Source organism: Grammomys surdaster, unplaced genomic scaffold (genome assembly GCF_004785775.1).
Source record: "Grammomys surdaster isolate TR1022 unplaced genomic scaffold, NIH_TR_1.0 169, whole genome shotgun sequence".
In the NCBI taxonomy this organism is placed as follows: Eukaryota; Metazoa; Chordata; class Mammalia; order Rodentia; family Muridae; genus Grammomys; species Grammomys surdaster.
The window spans coordinates 5,557,166-5,577,619 of record NW_021604617.1 but is presented as its reverse complement, the minus strand read 5'-3'; the positions used below and the strand labels follow the sequence as shown (position 1 = coordinate 5,577,619).

General features: G+C 48.8%; 1 protein-coding gene and 2 long non-coding RNA genes across 4 annotated transcripts in view; 1 reads left to right on the top strand and 2 right to left on the bottom strand.

Annotated features, from left to right (window-relative positions):
• Rftn1 (raftlin, lipid raft linker 1) overlaps positions 1-774 on the bottom strand; it is a 202,357-nt gene extending 201,583 nt beyond the window's left edge. Inside the window, exon 1 of the mRNA XM_028766787.1 lies at positions 508-774. The gene's annotated coding sequence lies outside the window, so the exon portion shown is untranslated. The remainder of the gene's footprint in view (positions 1-507) is intronic.
• A 7,515-nt stretch (positions 775-8,289) lies between these two features.
• On the bottom strand, positions 8,290-18,064 carry LOC114620446. The gene is made up of 3 exons (XR_003711325.1): positions 18,035-18,064; positions 9,160-9,230; positions 8,290-8,660 (listed from the first exon to the last, which is right to left on the bottom strand). It is a non-coding gene; the product is annotated as an uncharacterized LOC114620446 (long non-coding RNA).
• Positions 18,065-18,748: 684 nt separating this feature from the next.
• The window catches only part of LOC114620659, a 21,261-nt gene continuing 19,555 nt past the window's right edge, over positions 18,749-20,454 (top strand). For both annotated transcript variants that reach the window (XR_003711336.1, XR_003711335.1), the window contains exon 1: positions 18,749-18,862. This is a non-coding gene — a long non-coding RNA (uncharacterized LOC114620659). The remainder of the gene's footprint in view (positions 18,863-20,454) is intronic.

Genomic DNA, 20,454 nt, shown 5'->3' with positions numbered 1-20,454 from the left:
GACTTGGCTCTCAGTATTTCCACCGAGTCTCTGCCCGCCTGCTCTCAAGAGTCGCACACCTCTACCCAGGGTCGAGCCCAGGTCTCCGGGTGAACGTGGGCGGTTCTAACTCTCATCCGCTCGGGGCCGGGTACCCACTACAGCCGCGGATCCCAACCCACCTGTAGCCTCCGAGCTTCCCTCCGCGTCCCTCTAGCAGACCTCCGCCGGCGAAGTCCAGGACCCCCAGCAGGCGACCTGACCCTCTCACCCCAACGTGCTCCCGCTTGTTTGTTTGTTTTTTTTTTCTCTTCATCCAGAAAAAAAAAAAAAAGTTGCCCCAGAATCTGGCGTCCCATCAATCTGTCCCCATCCCTATGCGACCTGCACCAGGGGGCTCGCCTAGCAGCTCCGGAGCCCCGAGGTGCCACGAGGAGCTGTCGCCTGCTCACTAGGATCCGGGCCGACGGAGCCAGCGACCCAAGCCTCTGCGCGCCACCTCGCCGGCCCCGCCGCACGCCCACCTACCTTAGGGGACCAGCAGCGGCGACCGTGGCGCGGGCTCACGGAGACAGCGTGCTGTGTCCCGGGATGAAAGTTTGTGCCATGCAGAGCAGGGCGGCGCGCGGACGACGCGGCCCCGGGGGTGGGGGCAGAGCGCGGGGCGCGGCCGCTCGCGTGTCGTGGGTCCCTCGGGCGCTGGCCGCGCAGGTACCTCCCCGGAGCCAGTGGCCGCCGCGCTCCCGCTCGCTGCGCCCTGCGCGCTCCGACTCCAGCCCCGCCGCCCCCACCCCGCGCCGCCGCCGCCGCCGCCGCCGCGCGTCCGCCCGCTACACTTCCTCTTCCTCTGAACTCATGTGCAAAATATGCTGCGCTGCATCTTCTTGGGGGGAAGCCGAGCGGCCCTTGGCAGCCCCGCACGAGAGACCCGCCGGCCCCGTGCGCTGCCTGCGCCGCGCAACCCGGTCCTCCCTCCCCTCCCCCCTAAACCCCACCTCTCTTTCCCCAGGCCTGGGCTCTGGGATCCGCTTAGGAAAGCGACAAGGTGCTGGGAAGGCAACCGCCATCAACATGTTGATTGATGGCTAGGACCGGGAGGAGAGCTGGAAAGAGGTCCATTCTGGACCCATTCCACAGGTGGGAATGTCCCCAAGCAGCGTCTGCTACAGGGTTTATCTCTCCGCAAGTAGTGCTTGGGAAGAGAAATAGTGCCACTGGCTTCAGTCTCTTTCTTGACCTTATCCAGGTGTCCAAAGGTTTGAGATCTTGATTCGATTGGGTCATCTTAACCTTGCAAAATGGATTCCCCAAGAGGCATCCATAAAGCAGTTCCTTAGGACAGGGCTGCTTTACCATAGTGAAAGTGTGAAATAGTGTCTCCTTGAGGCCAGTAAAAGAAAACAATTACCATGCAGGGCTTGAGAGCGGGAAGCCTAGAGACAAATGGTCAGGATGGATTCCTGCCTCTGTCCTTACTCCCTTGTGACTGGGGGATGACTTTGGGCCTCTTCATTGGCCAACCAGCACTTCCTTGTGCCCTTATTAATTGTAAAATGCTTGGAAGCATTCTATAATTCTGCTATTATCGTTATTATATCATTACCATAAGGGGCTGAGATTTAATTGATTATCCTGTTCTGGTTGGGCAAAGAAGGGTCCTTAGGCATTGTGGAGCCACACGGCTGCAGAGGGCTGGCTGATCTAGGCCCTGTGTATTAATGAGGTCCTTCTGACTCTAGGAACACTCGCCAGGGGGAAAGCAGCACTGCCTGTTTTCAGGAACTCCTCTTGTGAGAGCTACTCCAAGATCTTCTTCCCCATAGCCCTCTCCTACTCCCCACCACCATTCTGACCCTGAATTGTCTTCTTTTACCCCTCTGCTTCTGCATCCACTCTATCCTAGCATCTTTCCCCACGTTTCTCCACATTTCCCTATCCCTAGTTCACATCACCAGCCTGCCTGGCTGGAAGAGAATAATAAACCAGAACAAGGGTCCAGGGCACCCCTAGTGTTAAACATTTATTTGTTAAAGGGGGGGGGCTTTATGCAAAAGATACTGCCTGAGACCTGGAAATCAGGACTCTTACAACATTGTCCAGAACCTCTGATGGTCACTACAGAGAGAAAACAGCACCTAGTGGTGCTAGCCAGTGGTCAACAAGATATCACAGGGCATAGAATCAAAGAAGAATAGGGAAGAGGAGAGGCAGAGGGAGAGGGAGAAGGAGAAAGAGAGGCAGAGTGACAGGGACAGGGACACGGAGAGGGAGAGAGACACAAAGAGAGGAGACATTATTTTTTTAAGCAAATTCTTCCCACTTATAAATTTTGTATACGTAGTTTTATTTTAGGGTGTGTTTTAGGGTTTAGGGGTTTTGTTTTGTAAATACCAGGTCCTTGAGGTTAATAAGGTATTCTGACATTTTCCTATTTTCTGCCACTCAATACTGTCCTTAGTACCAACACTATGTATTTAAATGTCTTTAATTAACTCTTCCCTGTCTGTTTCTTTATGTTTTGGTTTTGTTTTGTTTCTCTGGGACTCTTGACCTGTCTTTCTATACACCCCGATGCTTCCTCTCTGGCACACGACACTTGATAAACATGTATGTCATGAACTATTGTATGTGTGGTCTACATTCAACAATTATCTGAACCTTCTTAATCTCCTGCTTGTGATACCCAATACGTAGCCAAGCCTTGGGTTCACTTATGTTGTTTACAAAGCAGCCTGGACTGCTGTGGGCCGGCTAGTTAGGGGACAGGCCCCGGGCGGCTGGGCCTTACCTCTAACTGACCTCATCTACCCAGCCTCAACCCCAGAGATGCTGGAACTGGATCCTGGTGGGTTACCTTGGCAACCTCACAGTGTTGTCTGTTAGAATGTCCTAGGGCGGCAGCTTTTAATTCTATCACAGCAGTCTCTTCGGGGGGTTGTGTAATAGTGCTGTTTCTCTTCTGCTCACACTTCCTTCCCTTATGATTTCACACTAAGTACTTGTGAAGGATGCTGAACACGGGGAAAACCAAGCTATTACTCCACAACAGGTCACAGATGCTCCCAGAACCGGGATGCTGCCTGTTGGAAGCTGATAAAACACAGGTCTGAGTTAATGGGAAAGCTGGTTCTTCTCACACCCTGTGGGGGAAGGAGGAGATAACCCGGCCTAGACAAGTGTAGGGAGGCCTATATAAACCCATCTGAGCTCAAGGGAGGGAGTGTCCTAGCTGGAGCAGTTTCGTCCTGGGCTCTATGCACCTCCTCCTCTGGAGATAATACAGGCACAGGTACCAGCAGCTGGAGCAATGTTGCTGTCCCTAGCTATGGTGGAGAAGGAGTATCTCCAGACAGCTTCCTATCCTGCCCACCTTTTCCCACATAACCCCAAACCCACAAGTCCACCCGAGTTAGGGCCACCCTGCTCTGGCTAACTCCACTTCCCATGACTCTGCAGACAGAGGTAATAACTTGGGACAGAAGGTACACATTCAAAAGCACTGGACACAAAAGACTGTTTATTCGTAAGACCAGGGAACCCAGAGCCTATGCCCACCCTGTGAATGGCATTTGGGCTGGTGGGAGAGATAAGTTATCTATGACCCGTCAGACAGTCATCATTATAGTTATTACTGGAGGTAGCTTTGCAGCCACAGTGAGGTCACCTGTGGCAGGTGCTTGCTCCATAGCCCATGGTTATGGGAAGGTGATTCTATGCATGCTGGCCATTCTTGACACAGATAGAGAGGGAGAGGTCCCAGGGCCGTGGTTTCTGAGCAGTCTCTGCCCCCTGTTCCCTGAAATGAAGAAACTATGGCAAATTGATTCCTTCTGGTCACAATGGCACACAGCACACTTCAGCCAGTATAGCAAGCCTCTGAGTCTGTCTTGGGATGTAAGAATGTGAACTGGGTGAGGGCAGGGAGCTTGTATTTTTGTATATGTATTGATCTGCATAGACTGGCTAGCAATTTTTGTCAAATTTTGTCAAACCAGGCATCACCAGTTGGAAGAAATGTTGGAGTAGAGCCAAATATTCCATTCACCACCACCACCACCCATACAAAAGACAAATTACTGTTATTCTGCCTGAGTCTGCTCCTCCTTTTAATTCTGAATTCCCAGCCTGTGTGAGCTGTTCAGGGGACAGGGGCCCTCCTGTGGCTGAGACAGAATTTGCTCTCTAGAGAAAAAAAAAAACATTAGAGACTGAATCTCTCAGGAATAGCATGAAGCACTCTCCTCTTTGGGCCTTGTTTCCCTCACACAGCTTGAAGAACTGCCTGCCCCTGCCAGTACCATCCACATCCCAAAGATGGGCACAGAGGCATCCACTCCCTTCAAGGTTAGTCTGTCAGTAACACATATGTGTTGGTTTATATTAGTGAATGGATTGTATTGCCAGAGGTTGTGTGTGTGTGTGTGTGTGTGTGTGTGTGTGTGTGTGTGTATTCATTCCAGTGTATGTGTTGAACAGCGAATTCCCGTATGTGTGCCCTCTCTGTTCTCCAGATGTAAGGAGTGAGAGAGCATGGGGAAACACCACTGGTACCTGTATCATTTCCTTTTCTCAGTGCTGGGATGAGATGCCTGTGGTGGCAACTTGCAAGAAGGAAGGCTTACGTAGACCAGTGTTTCAGGAGATACTGCCCATCTAGGTGGGTCGCCATAGTGAAGGGAACTTGTTCAGATCTGTGGCTGACAGGGAACAGCAACTCCTCCTGAAGTAGGAGCTGATTACAAACTTTAAGACCTACTCTACACCATGCATCTTACCCTAGGCCCCAATCTCTGAAGTTCCATAGTCCTTCCCATCCTCCCTGAAAAAAAAAATTACGGTCAGCTGGAGACCAAAAAGCATGAGTCTGTGAGAAACATTTGACATTGAACCATAACAATACGTGGATGTTAAATTATTTGTATATAGAAACTGATATGATTTTCCTTCCACAGCCTCTCCATCCCCACTGTCTTTTTGTCCACACTGTACTAACTTTCTTGACATCAGAGAAAAGGCCCAGCAGGCCTTTGTCTCAGGCTGCCAGGCCTTTGTCTCTGGACAGGAGGATAAGGAAGCAGGCAAACATTTCATCGTTATCTAGATTTATTAGACATAAAGAAAAAGCATAATTTTTACAAGGAAGAGCTAGCACAATAACAACAACAACATCAAAATCTTAGTTTTTGAGTTTCTGAAGACCAGGTCTAAATATAAAATGAGAAAGTAGAAAAAAAATAGGAAACCAAACAGACCCATCACCCAGTGTCTTATCTCCGTTTCTACTGACTAGGGGGTCTGGATCAGGTTTGTTTTCTCTGCCTGTTAAAGAATTAAAAGGCAAGAAAAATCTGAGCACAAAAGGTAGCAGCGGCAGGGAAAATCTCAGATGCAGCAGACAGAAGCAACCAACCAGCGAGGAAAGCCATCTATAAGGGTGAGGAAACTCAGAGCGAGGCAAACAGGAGGCTCTGCAGCAGAGCAGAGCCCTGCACTTCCCAGGGAGAGGAGATGGGTTTGAAGGATGGTTTGGGGGAGATCTTTCTTCCCTTATTTAGGACTGGCCAGTTTGCACAAAGACAGGGAAACTGATAGGCCAGGTAAATGTGTCCTGGTCCTAGCCTTGAACTTATGAGGATAAACCTGTGGCTGTATTGCAGGGAGAAAATGCCCAGGAGGCCTTTGTCTCAGGCTGGCAGGCCTTTGTCTCTGGTCAGGACAGTAAGGAAGCAGGCAAAGGTTTCCTCAATATCACTGAGCTGTGGCTCCCTCATCTGCCTGCCTATCAGAGATCTGTCTAACAGCTAGCCCTGTGCTATCACCATCTTTGCTATATGCGCACACACACGTCTGCCTTGAGTCAGTGAAAGCCTGCTTAGGAAAAAGGGGAAGCAGGAAAGGAAAGGGGGTGTGTCCTACAGGGGCGGGGGGGGTATCTCCAGGTCCCTCTAGAGGTAGGATCACAGTGCAAAGCCTACTGGCAAGTCCTTCTGGGCTCTCTGAACTGCTGCTCTGCTCTTAGAACTTGTGAAGAATCTGTGCAGGGGAGCACTGGACCTGTATCAGGGAGGCAGGCCACATGTCTTCATCCCCCAGTGGCACAAACAGTGAACTCTCAGCAGCAGCAGCAGCAGCAGCAGCAGCAGCAGCAGCAGCAGCAGCAGCAGCAGCAGCGGCAGTAACCCGGGGAGCATCCCAAGACTAAGGGCTGCTCCGGAATCAGCCTTTGCAATTCCGCTTCCCTTACTTTTGTAAACTCTGTTGCCGTGATAAAAATCCATGACCAAAAGCAACTCTGGAAAGAAATAGTTAATTTCAGCTGACATGTGTAGTCGGTCCATCATGAAAGGAAGTCTGGAAAGGAACCCAAGGCCGGAACCTGAAGACGGGAGCTGATGCAAAATTCAAGGAGAGCACTGATTCCAGTCTTGATCCTGGAGGCTTTCTCACAGTGGCTAAAGCAGTAGCTGAGAGCTTGCCTCTCGATCCACAAGCACAAGGCAGACAGAGCTAGCTGCGAATAGCAGGGGCTTTTGAAATCGCAAAGCCCACCCCCCAGTGACACACTTCCTCCAGCAAGGCCACACCTCCCAACATTCTCCCAGTAGTTCCGCCATACTGGGACCAAGTACTCAAAACATGAGCCTACGGGCCATTCTCATTCAGGCCACACCAGATGTGTCTAGGTTAGTGTTAAGTTGACACAAACCAACCAACACAGCCTGGCAAAAGCTTCTTAGGGAAGGAAGGGTTTGTGTTGCTTCAGAGTCTGCGAACACTGACCACCCACAATGGCAGGGACAGCTTTGGTGACAGGACTGTGAGGCAAATGGCCACACAGTTTCCTAGATCAGAAACTGGAGAAAGAGGAGCGCTTATTCTCGGTTGGCTTTTTCCTTTCCCTTCCTTTTATTCATTCCAGGATGCCAGCTCCATGGGCTGGCTCTCCCCTCCTCAGTTAAACCCCTTTAGAAACATCCCAAGGTGTGTCTCCTGGGTGCTTCAAGTCTAGTCAAGGTGAAGTGAGGATGAACTGTCACGGTCTTCATTTAACATCCAGTGGAGAGTAAGTTGTGATCTCTGTGCAGGAGCTGGCAGACCCCAGGGTGACAGAGTTGCTCACATCTGTCCGCAGATCTGCCCCTGGAAGAGCCTTCATGGACTAGCTCAGAGTCCTGTTACAAGGCAGCATCCTAGCTGTCGTGTTTCTGGTTAGCCCATTCTGGCCCACGGCAACTTATCTTCCAGGCTCCGGTGGTTGGGAGAGGCTTTGGTGAATTGTATGCGTGGTGAGATTAGTATTAAAACAAAACTCCTCCCACTTCCCTCATGCTGGAAGCAAGGTCACTGGTGACTTTCTACACAATGGCTGCCGGTCAAGTTGGGGTACCCGACTGACTAAGGTGCTGAGCCCGTAAATGACCTGTACCTGTACTGATTATGCTCTCTGAAGACACAGAGACTATGTGTTGCTGCTTTCTGCAACACAACCTTGCCCATCCTGCCAAAACCTGTACAGCTGACCTAATTGGGGTGATGAGCTCAGATGGGTTGTGCCCTCTGACAGAGATTCACCAGCAGTAGCCTGGAAACCGGAGCTTCTGTTATGGACAAAACCGACAGGGAGGAGGGGTCATGCTAGCTAATCTCAGTAGCAGGTCTCTATGGGAGATCTGTCTCAGTCCTGGGTTCCAGTCATCCAGGAGGAGGAAACTGAGGTTGATAGTTTCTGCACACACTGGTCCTAACTAAAGGTCAGCCCTTTGCCGCATCCATACTCAGATCAGGGGAAGACCTGGCTATTGTTGGCATTTCGTCTAGGCTCTGCCCCAGTTACTTGACAATAGCCAGGTGTGCCTGACTTACTATAAAAGGAGCTGCTTGCTCACTCCTCCGTCTCCCTCCCTTCTTCCCTCCCTCTCCCTCTCCCTCTCTCCCCCTGCTCCTGCTCCCCCTCTCTCCCCATTCCTCTCCTCCTTCTCTCTCCATGTGCTCATGGCCGGCCTCTCCTCCTCCTCTTCCTCCTCCTCCTCTCCCTCCTCCTCTTCTTCTTCCTCTTCCTCCTCTTTTTCCTCCTCCTCTTCCTCCTCCTCCTTCTCCTCTTCTTCTTCTTCCTTCCAATCTCTCTCTCTCTCTCTCTCTCTCTCTCTCTCTCTCTCTCTCTCTCTCTGGCTTTCTCTCAACCCCCCTCTCCATGCACTGAATAACTCTATGCTTTACTATACCTCAGGGGGAAGGGATGCCTCAGCATGGGCCCACAGAAGCACCCCTTCCCCCACACCTTACCTTGCCTGCACCAGACACATCCCTGGCCCCTCTCTTACCTTTTTATAAAACACAACAGCTCTTCCCATGGGTCTGAGGCACTGGGGTCCTTGACATCGCCATGCTCACGTCAAGAAAACATGTTCACTCAGGACTCCATTCGCTCCCCACATTATCCTGACTGATAAACCCAGCTAGAACCTGTCATGTGTTATGGAAGGTGATCAAGCTTCATTTCCAATTGTTGTGATAAAATATCCTGATAAAAACCACTTAGGGGACAAAGGACTTATTTTGGCTTACAGTCCCAGAGGGATGGAGTCTGTCACAAAGAGAAAGAATGGCGACCAGCTGGAAAGGCGTGGCAGCATAATGGCGGGAGGAAGCTCGCTGAAAACGGTGCGTGCATATTCAGAACGCTGTGGGCCGAGGCAGAGACAGAGAGACACTCATACCACAAGTAGGAGAAGACTATACACTCTCAAAGCCCAGCACCAATGACTTCAGATTTGGAGGCTCCACCTCCGGAAGGTTCCATAACCTTCCAGACACCATCCTCAGCTGGGAACTATATATTTAAACACTGGTGCCTGTGGGAGACGGTACATCTTCAAACCATATGAGACATCGTAAACGCATGTGAGGGCTAGAAAGCCTAAGGCAGTGGTCTCAGAAGAGCATCTCCCCTGTGAACCTGGGGTCCGCACTATCCTCATTATCCCCAGTGTCCCAGAACCTGAGACACAGTAAGGACACCAGTCACCTGCTCATGTATCAGAGGTCCACCAAGGGGTTCCATGGGCCAGGGTGGTGTTAGGAGTGGCAGTGACCAACAGGTAGTGTCCTATGCTCAGACGTGGCTCATGGCTATCTGCTAACTACAAATGGAGTGTGATTCAGGGACATTGAGAGACTCACCCAAGGTGACCCAGTTAATACATTGTCAGCCGGGACTTGAGGCCTGAGCTTCCTTCGTTCTCCCAGGTCACCTTAAAGAAATAGAATCTGTGTCTGCAAGTTTACTCTAAAGAGCAGGTGGGATTTCACTCTGCAGGGTCTTGACTCCTTCCTCGATGCTTGCTTGCTTGTTTTCATTCCGTAATTAGTACCCAGATCAGGGCCTGATGATAATCGACGTTCCCCAAACATTTGCTGAATGAAGATGCGAGCACAAGGAGAAGACTCGGCTGCAACTGTGGAACTGTGCACAGAAACAGTCCAGAGACTCGAGCTCAGTCATAATAACCCGCCACTCTAGCACTGTGGACAGAACTCAGTGAGCACATCTGCACAGGGTGCTGAGGCCCTGGGTTCCTTCCCTAGAATTGGAAAGAAACTACTAAATCTAAGTGGTATACCTGATCCAAATAACTTTCGAAATATTAATTGCTACCGAGCAATCAGTATTTCCTATTATTTCCCATTACCCTCCTCTGCCCCTTCCCAGATAAAACTATTTGGCATCAGTTTGTCTTAGTAGAAAGGTCAAGAGAAATGTCAGAGGCCTCAAAAGCTAGGATCTGAGTTTCAAATACCTTCAAGAGGGCAGTACCACCTTCCAGACTACAGGAAGGGAGGAAAGACCTGAAGAAAGCAGGCATGGCTATGCACTGAGATCCTGGGTAAGGTGAGCCAACACTGTCCCTGTGGTTTATTCAAAAGGAAAGACAGAACTGGCACAGGGTTACATGTCTGTAATCCCAGCACCCAAGAGGCTAAGGCAGGAGAATTGCCAGTTCCAGCCCATCTGTCTGGGCTGCATAGCAAGATACTGTTTGTCTATTCCTTTCTCCTCTCCCTCTCTCCCTCCCTCCCTCCTCTCCCCTCTCTCTAATCTCTCTGTCTCTGTCTCTCTCTCTGCCTCTGCGCCCCCTCCCGCCCCCACCTCTCTCTGCAGAAGATGTTTCTGTCACCGAGAGGCTTGACTCAATTCTGAAGACCTTGGAAGCCGCTGTAAATGTGATATGCAGAGGCTGAATGAGAAACGAAGCTTGAAAAACAGAGGCATCAGTCGGAACACAGCCCACTTTTCCCTGCTTTCCTTCTGAACGAGCCGCCTTTGAGCCCCACGGGGAAGACGCACAGGGTCTTCTGAGCTGAAGAATCGGAGACAGAGTTCTGATACAGCCAGATGGCTGAGGCAAGTGGCCCAAGAAAGCCCAAGTTCCCTCAACTGTGGCACTCCAAGGAAGACACAGAGTGACACCATCTCCCAACCTACCCCTTCCACCCCCACACCCCACCTCCTCTGCCACTGTCAAGCAACTGAAGGGAGCACAGAGGTAGCAGGGTACTGTAAACAGCACCACAAAGACTTTCTGCATCTTTGAAAGTGCCCAAGTCACAGGATGCTCTTATTTCCTGCAAACAGCAGGTGAATCTGCCAAGACCCTGGCCACAGCCCACAGAGCTGGTGACAGACTGTGGGAAGAAGCAGAAGACAGAACAAAGCATCAGCAAGTAACCATGTGACAAGAAGCGGGCCTCAGCCACCCTCCTGGGTGTGGCGACTCTGATCTGAGACAGTCAGTCTTGTCCATTCCTTGGCCGAGAACTTAGCACAGTGCTAAGGTCCTGGAATGGATGGGAGAAAGCTGCTGCCACCTCTGCCCTGCAGCTATGGGAGGAGGTAAGTGTGTCCTTAGCTCAGCACCTGTGCAAGGGTGTTGGGAACCAGGTTAGGGTTAGACAGTTGCAAGGTGACAGGAATAAGGAAAAACATAAGGAGATCTGGGAGGACCTAGGGACTCAACCTGGAGTCGCCCCTGACCTCTCAAACTCAGGCCCACCAATGAGCAGCCGCTCCTGCCTCCAGCAGCTCAGGCCAGAAACTTCTCCCTCTAGTCTTTGCCTCAGCTGGCCACAGGAGTGCTCCAAGTAGTCCTTTCTCGGTTATTCAGATGAATGGATGAAGAAGCAAGGAAAGGAAGGAATAAGAGACCAAATATGCAGGAGAATAACACTCATACCAGAGCCGAGGCCCTTCTAGGTACAGTGGCTCTAGAAAGCCTGTTGTCTCCTCCGGACTTCTTCACCCCGCCCTCTGAAGCCACGCCCTCTGAAGGGAGACCACAGGTTAAACCATCATGGCGTCAGCCCACCTTCCTCCCTCCGATCATCTCCCTGACTGTCTGTTCATCTGAGATGGAGATCTTGGGACAGAGCAGTGTGTCTATCAGCACCAAGACCCTTTCTCTCATCCAGGCTCACGTGCAGAGGCAAGCTGACAGCCCTGGGAGTCAGGGAGCGCACATGAACAATTTCTTCCCAGACCTAAAATCCTGGTTTTGGCACCCGGCCTCAGCTGAGAAATAACTGGATGATAACGGGCCAGGATCACATGTCTGCCTTCTCCGGCCGTTGGCATCAAGCTTTGCCTAATGCTTCTTATCAAGGAACTATCAATATTTCACAAGTGTTACCATTTCGGGGGGTGGGGGGAGCAGGGCAAGAAGAACAGCTGATTAAGGAGCACAGGACAGGAACTCAGTCGTCAAGACATAACAAGACAAGGTCTTACTCTCACCCCGCCCCCTCAAGGTCATCAGACTAATTGTCTTAAGGAGAAAATCTTTAAGTTCAAAGCCCAAATGTCCACATGTCCTTTCTCTCAAACCAGCTCAGGCCAATAGTCTCAGCACAAGGAACACAGAGGCTGGAGGCCCTGGGTTATATACGATTTCAATGCCAGCTCAGGCTATCTAAAAATGAGCAAACAAATATTAATTGCACTGTAGATTCAAGAGTGTATCAGACAGGGTTTCATGAATACCAGGGAAGTGGGGTCTGGTCACCCTAATATGTAGCAATGAATACGGACTGCCCTGGGCGGCTCAGCGAGCGTGGAGATACTGAGCATGCTTGAGCCTCAAGGCTAATGGTCTAAGCTCATCTTGCCTTAAGTGCTTTCCTGGAGCTCCTCTGTCCTCCCAAAGGGAAGCAGAATTTAACTTCCTGCTCCTTAAACTGGACAGCATGTGACACCTTTGTGAACAACACAGTGTGACCCGAGGTAAAGCTGTGTAAGTTCCACCTGTGAGAGGCTGTGTTCTTGAGGTGAGCGGTCCAGCTGCCTCAGTCCTCCAACCAAACCCATGAGACCGCTCAGCTGAAAGGTCTGAGGACCACAGAAAGACAGAAAAATGCTCAGGAAACCTCAGCTCCGCCCACTGATCCGAAATGTATTAAAGAAACTGCAACTGAAGCCAGCCAAGTGAGCCTTCCCCGGATCCCGGCCCACGGGGATTACGAGCAACAGTAAAATCATTAATGTCTATCTATCCCACCATGTGTTGAGGTGAGTGGTTAGACAGTAATGGTGAACTCAAACCAACAGCTACCACACGAAAAATCCACCAGGGTCTGAGTGAGAAGATGGTTCAGTCAGTGAAGTGTTCAGCTTGCCTTGTGAGCGGAAGGACCTTGGCTGGATCCCCCAGGAACCACACTAAAGGCCAGATGTTGTGGCATGTGCTTTGATCTCAGTGCTGGAGGTTGAAGCAGACAGAACCCTGGGCCCAATGGCCAGCAGCCTAGCCTAAGCTTCACAAGGTCCCAGTGAGATAATCTATTCAAGCAATGAAGCGGTTAGAGCTTGAGGAGCCACTGACATTAAGTTGTGACCTCCACACCATCCACATGGCCCAGCAGCTTGGAGACGGAGTAGATGTTGGGTTAGACCAGCTCAGAGCACTGGTTCTGGGCCTGAGTGGCAGTGCAGTTGGTCAGCCCAGGCATAGAAAGGCAGCATACACCCTTGTGGACCTCTTCCAGCCCCAGGTTTTGCTTTTTTTTTTTTTTTTTTTTTTTTTTAAATAGTGTCTCACTATACAGCTCTGGCTATCCTGGAAATCTCTGTAGACCAGGCTGCCCACAAACTTGCAGAGATCTACCTACCTCTGCCTCTCCAGTGCTGGGATGAAAGATGTGCATCAGTGTGCCCTGTTCATACTTTTTCCCTCCTCTCTATGTCTCTCTCTGTCTCTGTCTCTCTTCTCTCTCTTTCTCTCTCTGTTTCTCTCTCTCTGTCTCTCTCTCTCTCATTACTTATTTATTTCTTAGGGTCAAAAGTGGATGTTTAGTCTGTTACAGCATACCCAATCCTCAGGGTCCCCCCCACAGCACTACAACTGAACACCAGCTGCAGCTTTCCCTCCCTACGGCCTGTGCCTCCTGTGGATCGCTCAGACCACATCTCCCTGGCCTCCTCTTTCCCCAGTTTCCCCAACAAGCATCCGCTACACCCTCAACAGCCCAACACTCCTACCCTGTCAAAACACCAACCAAGCAGACTAGTAAAACAGGCAACACTCAGCCAAAAAGGCTTTCTGAAAATCCGGAGAGGAAACAGAAACTAAGGAACAAAACTCCCACTCAACCAGGACAAACCCAGAAACCAGCACCTAGAACTGTAACTCTCCCAACCCAGATGCCTCGATGCCAGCGTAAGAACACAATAGCCATGGCAGGCAATATGTCATCACCAGAGCCCAGCTATCCTACCACAGCAGGTCCTGAATATTTCAGCATAGCTGAAGCACAAGAACATCGTAAAATCGACTATATGAAGATGATAAAGGTCCTTGAAGAGGAAATGAATAAATCCCTTAAAGAAAACCAAGGAGGGATTAATTGAAGGGAATGAATAAAACTATTCAAGAACTAAAAATAAAAATAGAAGCAAATGAGAAAAAGAAAACCCAAACTGAGGGAATCCTGGAAATGAAAAATTTAGTAAATGCAAACCAGAACTACAGAGGCAAGCTTCATCAATAGAGCACAAGAGATTTCCATCGTAAACGTCTCAGGCATTGAAGATACCATAGAAGAAACGAGTATGTTGGTCAAAGAAAATGTGTGCCTCCAGGAAACCTGGGACACTATGAAAGACCAAACCTACAAATAAGAGGAATAGAGGAAGAAGAAGAATCCCAACTCAAAAGCCCAGAAAATATTTTCAACAAAATCATAGAAGAAAATTTTCCTAACCGAAGAAGGAGATGCCTATGAGAGGTAGAAGCATACAGACCACCAAATATACTGAGCCACAGAAGAAAGCTCCCTGAGCACACAATAATTAAACACACAGGACAAAAACAGAACACTAAGAGCAGGTGACATATAAAGGCTGGCCTATTAGAACTATGCCTGACTTATCAATGGAAACTCTAAAAACCCAGAAAGGCCTGGGCAGATGTGCTGCAGGCTCTAAGAGACCAGATGCCAGCCCCAATTACTATACCCAGCAAAACTTTCAATCATCATAAATGGAGAAAACAAGGTATCCCACGATAAAGTCAAATTTAAACAATATCTATTACAAATACAGCCCTATAGGAGGTGCTAGAAGGAAAAATCCAAAACCAAGGAAGCTAACTACAAACATGAAAGGGCAGGGAATTAATAATCTACCAGCAAAAGAGAAAGAAGGAAAACATACATTTGTGCACACACACACACACACACACACACACACCCCATGTACAAACACATACACAAGAGTTTTAAATTAATTGAAATGTTAGTAGAATTATCCAAGAAAAAATATGCCCTTTAAAACACACACATCTGCACACACACTTCCTGGGATTTAAATGTTACAGATCATCAGCCCTTGAGTCATTGGAGAGAGAGCCCACAGAGAGATAATGACTAAAAGTAGCCCTGGCCCTGGAAACCCTGCAGTTTACCTCAGCCTCAAGTTCCCATTTCTAGTTCTCATTATGACACAGAAGAAACCTTGATTGGTATTTTTACGTAAACAAAACCAAGAGAGAATCAGCAGCTGCTTCAGGGGTTTTATGCTCTTACATCTGGGATTTTCCAGAAAGCACTGTTAATATTAGCAGCAAAATGGATTTAGGAAGGAAGACACAGCCTGATTCATCTGCCTGACCACTGAGTGAGGGCTGCCTGGTCCTAATGACTGCCCTCCTGGGAATGGCTCTTAGATCACCCATATCTTCATCACCCTACTGTCAGGTGCTGGGACCCTGGAAATCCTGGGTTTTCCACATATGCTGGCTAACAGGACCTTCAACAGCTGTGTCTAGACTCTGCTGTTTGGAGGTGTCTGAGTCAGTGTTCTGTTGCTGTGAAGAGACACCACAACCATGGCAACTACTAAAAAGTAAAACACTTAATTGGGTCTCTCTTAAAGTTTCAGAGGTTTGTTCCATTGTCATCATGGTGGAAGCATGGTGGCACACAGGTAGACATGGTGCTGGAGAAGTAACTTCAGAGTTTTACATCCCGATCTTCAGACAGCAGGAAGAAAGAGACAATGGGCCTGGCTTGAGGATCTGAAAGCTCAAAGCCCACCCCACTACCTCCAACAAGTCCATACTTTCTTGTCACAAGTAGCACCACTCTCTAATGACTGAGCATTCAAATCTATGAGCCTGTGGGGGGCCATTCCTATTCAAACCATATGGGGTACCAGACAGGAACATGGAACGTGAGGTAGAAAGACAGATATTATCAAGGCTTGGAGTGTTTTCTTAAGAGGTGTTTCAGATGTTATCACTGACTCACAGGTCACGCCTAAATGCATTGTTCTAAAATAACCACCAGTGTTCACATATCCCATGGTTTCTGCACAGGGAACACAGAAAAGGCTCTTGGCTGAAATCTGAGAGTCCTTCTAGTGGGTTATCATCACATGACAGCTGTGGCTGAGGTCATGAGACCAGTGAAGCCAGGACTGGCCAAGTCTACCCATTTTCCTGTTGGTCCGTCCATCTATCCATCCATATGAGACACATCTGTGTCTGTGTGGTCAGACACACCCTCAGGGAGGTAGGATTTGTCTTGGCTCATAGCTTTAGGAGGGTTGTGCACTTGGACAGAACATGACGGGGGTGGCAGGAATGCGTGGTGAAGACTGTTGTTCACTTCTTCGTAGGCACAAACTGAGAAACGGGGAGACTAGAGACTTCATATAATCGCATGTTCCTCCAGCAAAGCTATACCTCCTAAGGTCTTCACCACGACCTCTCCACCAGCCCCACCATCTGGGGGCCTGGGGACAAGAGCCTATGGGGGACATTTCATATGCAACCCATGATTATATATATACATATATAATCAAATATAATCTATAATAATCATATATAATCTATCTATCTATCTATCTATCTATCTATCTATCTATCTATCTATCAGGATGTTATGTGGATCTATGTATCTTCTACTTACCTATCTGTGGTGCTACAAAGGGATGATTTGGTCTCCCCAGTAGAGCACTGGGTTTGAGATAGCTAGAGACCAAATCCACGTGTCTTCTAGAGCCTGCCACTGCTAAAGCTTCCAGCCTCTGAAACCTTGGACTTTCTCCTGTATGTGGGACCCGCCAGCTTGGAAAGCCACCCGGGATTCTGCCACTCGTCCCCGTGAGTCGCCGCCGTGGTCCTGAGACCCTGCTTCTGTGCGTGTTTTTTCCCACACCTGTCTTCCCTCCAGGACCCTCCAAGCAGTCTTTCCACTTTAAAAAAAAAGAATTACTTTTTATTGATTTATAAGGAGGCACAGCAAGAGCGTGGAGGTCAGAGGACAGCTTGTGGGAGTCACTTCTCTCCTTCCACCACGTGGGTGCCAGGGATCAAACTCAGGTCTTCAGGCTTGGTGGTAAGGGCCTATACCCACCAAGCCATCTGGCTGGCCCTCCAAACAGTCTTGAATACATCAATAAAGCACTCACAGAGAGACCTTACGCTCCATAGATACCTCATAGTGGACGCTCCTATGAGCGAGGCAGAAGCTCCACCCTGTCTTACGCTGTGCCTTGGACTACCATGGAAGCACTTCTACCTCCTCTGCTGGCAAAGAGTCTCACACCTACCCAGATTCAAAGACAGAGACACCCACGCACCAGGAGGCAAAACATAGAAGAGGAATGTGGAGGAATTGTGGCTACCATATTTGAAATTACAAGTTGCCACAGGCTAAGTTCCCTAGACACCAAAGTTGCAACAGGGAGTCACTTGTGAAGGAATAAGGAACAAGAAGGATATGAGTTCATGTGACATCTCCCCAACTGAGGTCCTCACAGGGAGCCTACAGAATCTGGCCCTCCAGGAGGCAAAGAAATTGGTTTCCATGGTCCAGGCCAAACAATTTCCAGCTAGGGAAGCCCCAGGTGAAGAGTTTGGAAAGCCCCAGGTACTTCACAAAGAGTCAAGTCCAACCCCCTGAGGGCATTTCTCAAGCAAAGTTTGCAGGGTGAGGCTTCAATAGCGGGTCTGTGAGAAAAGACTCCTCCAAGAGCCTCTACTAAGGTGGGAGACACGGAATATTCACAAGTTCTCCGCCAATGAGCAAAGGAAGGGAGATCAGCCCTTAGGCTGAGATGATGAAGACATGAACTAAAGACACAAGCCTCATGCATCCCAAGTGACTAATTTATACAGATCTGGGAACTCTATTCACCTCTTCATCACTGTGACAATATAAAGGGACAAAGTCACTCTGGCTCCGGATTTCAGAAGGCTCAGGCCATGACTACTTCCACATAATATCCTAACAGCTGGACCATGTATCAGAGGATGTTCCTTACACAGACAGGAAGCAGAGAACAGGCATCCTAGCTCCTACTGTTCCATCCAGGTTCTCAACCCACATGATGATGACAGGGTGGATCTCCCTTGAATTCCCTCACAGACATGCCAGAGGTGTTCCTCACCAGTTTCCTAGGTGATTGTAAACCGAGGCAGGTTGACAAAGTGACAAAGATTAACTCCCATAGGAACCCAAGCAGAAGACAGGAGAACCAGACCTTGTAGCTTGTAGCTCATACCTGTGATCCCAGAACTTGGGGGCTGCGGAGGATGCTGCAAGTCTGATGGCTACATAGTGAGTTTGAAGCCAGCCCGAGTAAGATCCTGTCAAGGATAGGAAGGGATGGGAGGAGAGAAAAGTGGGAGAAGAGGAGGGGGACAGAGGAAGGGAAAGAAAAGAGAAATGAAAGACACTAGGGGTTTGGGGCAGAGAATCCACTCAAGCGAATATAGGCAAAAGCTAAAATGAGATAGGTGAGGCATATGCTGATCCAGCCTGGATCTTGGCTCAATGTTCCTTCAAATCTTTCCGTTTCTCTTCCCCTTTCTCTCTACTTTTCTATGAACTCTGTTCACAGGAGTCCACCCTCACAGGATCTCACCCTCTGAGGAGTCCTCCCTCTCAGACTTGCCCTGGTACTTGCTCCCTGGTAAGAGCACGGGCTGCAAGACACAACTCAGTCCTCTCCTCTCAGGTATCCCTGTGAGCAGAGTCTGTTTAAGCCTCAGTCTTCGAGTGTCATCAGCTCCTATTGGCCAGACTAGTCACCTGGCTATTCTGGAACCAATCACTGTGTCCAAGGTATTGTGACGTTCTGATTGGCCAATCCTGAGTCACATGCTCACTCAGCCTGAAGAGGAAATTGATTTCATTAGAACCACAAAGATTGAGAGTAAAGGTAGAGCAAGAAGCAGTAAGGCAGGTCAGTCATCAGATGCGGGATAAAGCCAGCCGGGGAATCCTGACAAAGCAGGAAATGACTTCGGGAGGACACGAGTCACCAGGACAGAAGGGCAGGCTGGGATCCTGGTCCAAGCTACTTCCAATCCCTTTGTCCAGAAAAACCGTAAATTTATTTCTTTCTTTTGGAAAAATTAATTTCACATATGTGGAGACACAGAACAACTGGGAGGGGGGTTGAGGAGGGGGCTCTGTGGTCTGGATCCCAGGAATCGAACTCGGGTCTTCATGCTTGGCAGTAAGCATATTTACACAATGAGCCATCTCAGTGACCCCAGGAAACTATTTGGTTTCAGAATGTGTGGGTAGCCATGCCTTGAGCTGGAGAATTTGAAAGAAGGCCACAGTAATCATAATTTTGTTCTCTAGCTGAACCAAAGGGGCTCCTTAGTGACTGCGTGTGATTTAAGAACTGTGCCAGTAATTTTTGTTTGATCAAGTCTCTTGTAAAGATTAAAGGTTTGTGAAATCAGATATGTGAAGTAAAAGGGATAGATGTTAATAGGCCAGGAGGAATACAGTAAAACACACGACAGAAATGCAAGAGGCACTTAATGATGTCATCTCCCAAGAAAAATGAAAAAAAAAAAAAAGATAGCAGCCATTCCTGAACCAGCTTAATTGAACCATTAGGGAATCAAACATGAAAAGAGATCTTTGTTCAACAATGGCCTAAATTTTAATCTCTATTTAATTATGAGGCTCCTCTGGGCAATGGAATGATGTCTTCACCTTCCCCAAGGGTGGGGTGGATGGAGACCACCAAAAGGCTCAGTTGGCCTCTCTAACAGAATTTCTCAACTTGTGGGTTTGGGACTCGATTGACCCTTTCATAGGGGTCACACATCAGATACTCTGCATATCAGATATTTGTATTATAATTCATACCCATAGCAAAATTATAATTATGAAGTAGCAACAAAATAATTTTATAGTTTACGGGTCACCAGAACATGAGGAACTGTATTAAGGGTCACAGCATTGGGAAGGTTGAGAACCACTGAGTAAAACCTTTGAGACTTTATCTAGGGCTAAAAGTGATTATTAGAAACATCTGGGTTGCAAGCACCAGATACTTGATTTTATTGGTTTAACTGAGTGGGAGTAGTGATGGAGTGGCATTCACACACACACACACACACACACACACACACACACACTAAAGGAAACAGCTGATGGCCCAAAGTTGGAGCTCATACTTTTTGGCTTTTTTCTTTATATTTTGGAAGATGGCTACTGCAGTGCCAGGTACATCACCTCTTGCACCAGAAGGAAGTGGGTTGCTGGACCTTGATGTCTTGATAGTTGGACCTTGACAGTCAACCTCAGGAATGAGTCAGGCATAAGGAAATGGCCAGTGTGTAAGTGTGCATTCTGTGACAGCACTGGGACCTGTGTTCATCCCCAAACCCAATGTCATGTCATATACATTGGTTTGAACATCCGTAATCCCAGCACTCTTGCAGGAAAACTGGAGGCAAGAAAATCCCCCAGGAGCTCATAGCCCAGCTACCCTGGTGAATACAGTGGCCACGAGTCCCTGTCCCAAACAAGATAGAAGATAAGGGTCAACACCCAAGGCTGTTCTCTGGCCTCCTCATGTGCTGTGGTACACATAATCCTGTAGTCACACACATACCACACACAAACTCTGTGTCTTTGTCTGTCTCTCCCTCTCCCTCTCTCCCTCTCCCTCTC